This window comes from Anneissia japonica, unplaced genomic scaffold (genome assembly GCF_011630105.1).
Source record: "Anneissia japonica isolate Jap-2015-1 unplaced genomic scaffold, ASM1163010v1 scaffold2146_len47177_cov227, whole genome shotgun sequence".
Lineage (NCBI taxonomy): Eukaryota > Metazoa > Echinodermata > Crinoidea > Comatulida > Comatulidae > Anneissia > Anneissia japonica.
In genome coordinates this window covers 41,080-46,995 of record NW_022731131.1, presented here as the reverse complement: position 1 = coordinate 46,995, position 5,916 = coordinate 41,080, and the positions used below count along the sequence as shown (strand labels likewise).

Genomic DNA, 5,916 nt, shown 5'->3' with positions numbered 1-5,916 from the left:
ATTAACTAATCAATTTTATCCTGTATTTCCTGTTTTGAAAATTTGAAAACTGACTTGTGTAAAATTATTAGGTACTTTTGGGACATTTTCTTAGAAGGTTCATATAAATTTAGGCACCAATTACTTTTAGATAATATTTGTCATGCATACCAGAATATTGAAATATGTAACATATTTGATTGTAAAATATATTTAACAAAAGCAATGACTGAAAGAACTGAACTAATGAAAAACATTACCACCAATACTTAATTTTTATGTTATTTACTGTACAAATAAACTTATATTTTTTGTCATTTTTATTTATTTATTTACTTTATATTCTGTAATAGAATTTTCTATTTTTTTTTCTTTCTCAATTTCTTTTTTTGTACATTAAGTTAGTCCTTAATTACCACAGAATAATGAGAGTAACATTTCTTTTGCTTGTCCAGTATTTTTTCTTTACTCATTTATCTTTTCAATAATTAATTGTTATATATTGTCAGTTGTTGTTTTGTAACTGTTGTACGGGTCGAACCTCTCCTGCGCGAGAATGTTCCTCTGTTATAAAAGAGATAAATAAATCTTATCTTGAATGCTACAGTATGCAAGCCCTTTGCAAGATACACATTGTACACATTTGCTCTTCATTCTTAGCATCAGGTTTTAACCTTTGAGCATTCTTTATTCTTATACACAGGAACTTTCCTGTAAGCTTTTCCAAATACATGTGTACTGGATACATTAATGATTTTGACCAGCCATTTAGCTACACTTGTCCTTACAGTGGCATTGTCAGAGGTGTTAACAGCTAGGCCTACATTCCAACAGCAAAGATGACAGAGGTAAGAATAATGCTGTATTTATCACAAACTCTTAAGGACTTCTGAAAAATAAATTGTTTGTTTGTCCTTCTATTATTGAAATAAATATAAGATACATACGAGGTGGAATAAAAACCCTCAGAGGCCTAGAATTAAAATATCTTACATCAGACAAATACTTTAGGCAAATTTGTTAGGGCATCTAGCAAAAAATATAGATAAATTCACTCAGATTTTTTTTTTATTTTTAAAGAAAAAAGCTAAAAAAAAAGCCTTTTTAAAGATTTTATGTTTTTCCGCACCCCCCCCCCTTTGTTTTTTGTGAGTTAGTGGCGGGTGGAGGAGGGCAAACAAACATTTGAAACTAACAGCGGGTACTCTAAATGCAATCCATACATATGTGGAAATTATGTAGACCATGTTTGTCTATGGTGAGTTAATAATTTGGTTTGTACATTTTCCTAGCGATCACCTGTATGCATTGAGGCGTCTTTTGCACCAGGGTCGGCTAATCAACCGAAATATTAAAACATGGTGATGTGGAGCAAAATCCGGGACCGGAACCTGATCAACCTAATATCCCCGGTACATCTAGAAAACCACACCAAGGTATTTCATGTTTGTTACTAAATGCTCCTTGGATTTGGCTACCCAATGCATGAATGTAGATATTCTGATGCTGAAACATGGTTGAAGATAGGTGATGATAGTAATGGCCTTCAATTTGCGAATGAATATGAAATATTTTGACGTGACCGACGGTCAAATAAAAACGGAGGAGAGGTTCTGTTTGCTGTCAAACCTGACCTCAATCCTAATATCGTTGCATGTGATGATGTATTAGAAATTATTTGGATCACTCTTAGGCTCAACAATCGCAAATGGCTTCTGGCAGCTATATATCGTCCTCCTAATTAGAACATTGCTTATTGGACAAAGTTTGCGCGTGCAATTTCGAAATTTGAACTTTCACACGCAAATTATGAAGAAGTTTTTATAGCCGGAGACTTCAACGTTGACTGGCCTAGTACTCCTCATCAGCTTACCGATACTATGGAACTATAAGGATTGGTTCAGATTGTTTGACAAAATACAAGACTTTCCAATAACTTACAAGGTGGAACAACTATTGACCTTGTCTTTACCAACAGGAAAAATCTAGTTTTTAATGTTGAAAATCCTGTGAACAGTGATCATCTTGCTATATCTTTTCGCTTTCAAGCTGTACGTCCACCACTGAATAAATCATTAATACAGTCGTATCTAAGGTTGAACGAAGGTGATTTTGCACATTTAAACCATTTGTTTCATCTTATTCCATGTACATTATTCATTGACAATAATGACATTCATGCATCGTGGGAAAGTTTCACTGATATATTGCAGCAATTCGGGATAGCATTCCATCTATAACGCGTCGCTCAAGGAAATCTGACAGTCCTTGGGTTACAAAAGAAATCAAACGACTCATACAGAAGAAACATAAAGCAAGGGCTACAAAAAACTTTATTAGATTGGTCCTTATACAAAATTACTAGAAATAAAGTGAAATATGAGATAAAGAAATCATATACCATATTTTTGAATAAAATGTTTAGTTCACTTGATAATAAGAAAAAAATCTGGGCGTTTGTTAAGTCTAAAAGTTCATCAGCTTCTCCCACTACTTTTAGTAATATTAATAATGATGTTTTTTCATCCACTTACGACATAAGTAATGAATTTAATAGTTATTTTATTTCTGTGTTCAATTTATCTTACCCTCTTCCTCCTTCTCCCCCCTCCTTGTGATATTCCTATTCCTGAAATGACTAATGTTTTCTTTGATTCTAATGATATTTCTTCCTCTATTAAAATTAATAAGTCTCCCGGACCTGATAATTTTTCTCCTGAGCTTATACAACTGATTTCTCCTTCTCCTAATTCTCTTTGGCTTCTCTACTGTAAGTCAATTGATAGTGGCCAACTTCCAGGTGCCTGGAAATAATCAAATATCGTCTCCGTACAGAAGGCTGGTAAAAAATCCAAAATTTGTGATTTGTGCTCTAATGTTATTAGAGAGAATACAGCGCAGAGTCACGAGGGGTATATTAAGGGTTAGGAGAGGCGAACTGTCTTATGTCAAACAATTAAATCTGGATAACCCTTGACGACAGGCGTAAGGACATTCTTACCACTTTTGTTTTTAAATGTTTTTACCGCTATGCTAATTGCGACACAATTGCTATTTGGTTCAACATAAAAGCAATAATTCTAGTAAAAGATTTTATCAGTCAACAGTCGATTTAAATGATTTTTTGGCATGTTATTGTATATAGAACACCACATTCAAATTATGATTACTTCATGCCTATTACTCATTCATACAATACTAGATTAAACACAAGTGTTAATTTTGCCCTGCCCAAAGCCCGTATTGATTTATGCAAATATAGAATTTCATTTGTTGGTGCAAAATTATGGAATGGTCTTAGTCCTTCTATTAAAAATATTATTTGTAGAAAACGATTTGTTGCAGAAGTAAAAAACAATATTTATTTGATATGTATATTTAAATTTTGGTTATATTATTTTTATTATGTTTTATATTTATGTATAATTTTTAATCATGTTGTACGTCCGTCCATATTCAACAGATTGTAGTATCCTTGATTTAAATTCCTTGATATTATTTTATCTAGAAGGTGTTAAGCATTTGATTAGTTACTTTTGTTAACTAAACCTTACCACCTTTTGTCAATTATTATATAACTACAACTATTCTTGACGTTGAATACTATAAATTAAATTTTAAATTTTATGTGTTTTTGTACTCTGTATTTAAAGGGACAACTGGCCTCTGGGCCATAGACTTGTTTCTTTAGCTGTCCCTTACCATGTTTCTTGGTGAATAAATAAAATAAATATCTAGTGTCATTGTAAGGCTGCAGTTACTGTAGCCCCTGCCTTACTTCTCGTCCACTCGGCAGGTCATGGTCGACATGCAGAGCTGTACAGGCAGAGGGAGCTAAGAGAAAAATAAAAAAGACACGAAATATTGACAGCATTCAACTTTAATTATCAAATAAATAATAGAATGCCTTGTATTTAAAGCTAACTTGCTGGTTGATTCACTGGTAGAGGTGGTAAGGATATGGCTTTTAAGCGTTGGGCTAAACTTGCAATCTCTGGGTCTTGATGTTCGAATCGTCTTACTTCTTGTGTGAATTTTATAGCACCTATTATATAAAGAATTAAAAATATAATTTTAGAATCAAATTTAAAGTAAAACAATAGATGGTCGTCGTCTAATGAATCAACAGATTATCGCAACCAAAACCACCATCTATCCACCTTCATCACCTAACTCCATACTTCTGAATAACTTGCTGCTTGATCTGAGTTGCTATGGGAAACACTGTTTGCATCATTTTAATCATGTCATTGCCGGCAGCATCCCGTACCTCTTCCATCTGACTTCTGTTGGCATGGTTGGAAAAAGCCTCAAGGACAGCTGTCGAAATTACTGCAAAAAAAATAATCACGATATTTATTTTTTTAAATTAGGTGGATTTGATACCCAGGCAGGTGGAAACCGGTGCTGGCGACAGGATTTGCTCAAAAGTTAGGGCTGATATCCTGTCGCTGATGGGATGAAATGGGCGGGGCTAGAAAGGGTCACTATCGTTTTAATACAGAGCTAATTATATTCAAATTTTTTGTCGGAAAAACGTATCGGGTATCGTAAACATAAATAATAATCTTGAACATTGTTGTAGCCATTTAACTCCTAAAGAACTAAATTTCACATCACATCTGGTATTCCATTCAACGATCATGACTTCCATTCCAGGCCTTCTGGAATGGCGTCCTTAAAAAATGCATGTTATGTCCATTAAATGTACTAACTGGCAATAGCCGCTTAAAAAGATATCAACATTGAAATTCACATTAGGGCGAGAAAGCTAAAAAGAGACCTTTTTACATCTGAGTTTCAAAACAAACTTAAGATTATCAACAAGAATTGCTTGAAGATTTATAAGGAACTTTTTCCCCTTTAGACAACACAAAGTTGGTCAAAACCATATAACTTAAACACAGTGGTTCAATCTTCGCATAATGTGAAATCTTATAGGAAAACTGCAAGATTTTTAAATGAAACAAATAGGAGTCTTATAGTTATCCTATAGGAATCCTATAGAATGCCTAAATGAATCTTATAGATTTTCTAAAGGAACCTTATAGGAATCTTATATGAATTATATAGGTATCTTATAGGAATCCTATGGGTTTCTTATATGAAATCTATAGGAATCTTATTGATATCTTATTGGAATCTTATAGGAGTCTTATATGAATGATATAGGAAGGTTATAGATACCTTATAGAAATCTTATAGGAGTCTTATATGAATTATATAAGAATCCTGTAGATATTTTTAGGAATCTCATAGATATTTTATAGGAATTTTACAGATTTCCTTCTGGGATCATATAGGCGTCTTATAAGAATCCTATAGAACTCTTTTAGTAATTCTAAAGATATCTTAAAGAAGTCCTATAGGTTTCCTAAAGGAATCTTATAGAAGTCTTATATGAATAATACAGGGTCCCTATAGATATTTTATAAGAATCCTATATGGTTTCCATAGGATTCGTATGGGTGTCTTATAATAATTATATAGGAATCCTGTAAGTATTATCTTTATTATCCTATAGATTTCCTAAAGGAATCGTATAGGTGTCTTGCAGGAATCCTCTGTGAATGCTTTAGTTGTTATTCTTATAAGAAAGCTATAGATAATGATTTATAACATATTCATATAAATTTGTTATTTTTGTAAATACAGTATATACTGTTTGTTAATGTTAATGCAAGCAATGGTTGCTTAGTAAATTGTTATTGATGGGTTAGCTGGTTGTTGACATCCATTGGTTCCATTGCCACAATATTGTTTGCATGCACAAGCAGTATTGAATGATTGATGCATTTGATTTCGAGCTGGAGTGGCTACTGGATGGAAAAATAATAATGGCTTAAACAACTCCTGCAGACATACAAAATACACTGAGTTCAAGATATACAAACCATGATTTCTTTAATTAAAAACATCAACTATGCATCATGGGGT

At 32.8% G+C, this 5,916-nt stretch overlaps 1 long non-coding RNA gene across 1 annotated transcript in view; it reads right to left on the bottom strand.

Moving 5' to 3' along the window:
* Positions 1-3,841: 3,841 nt before the first annotated feature.
* Positions 3,842-5,916, bottom strand: part of LOC117115209 — a 12,351-nt gene continuing 10,276 nt past the window's right edge. Inside the window, exon 2 of the long non-coding RNA XR_004446511.1 lies at positions 3,842-4,024. This is a non-coding gene — a long non-coding RNA (uncharacterized LOC117115209). The remainder of the gene's footprint in view (positions 4,025-5,916) is intronic.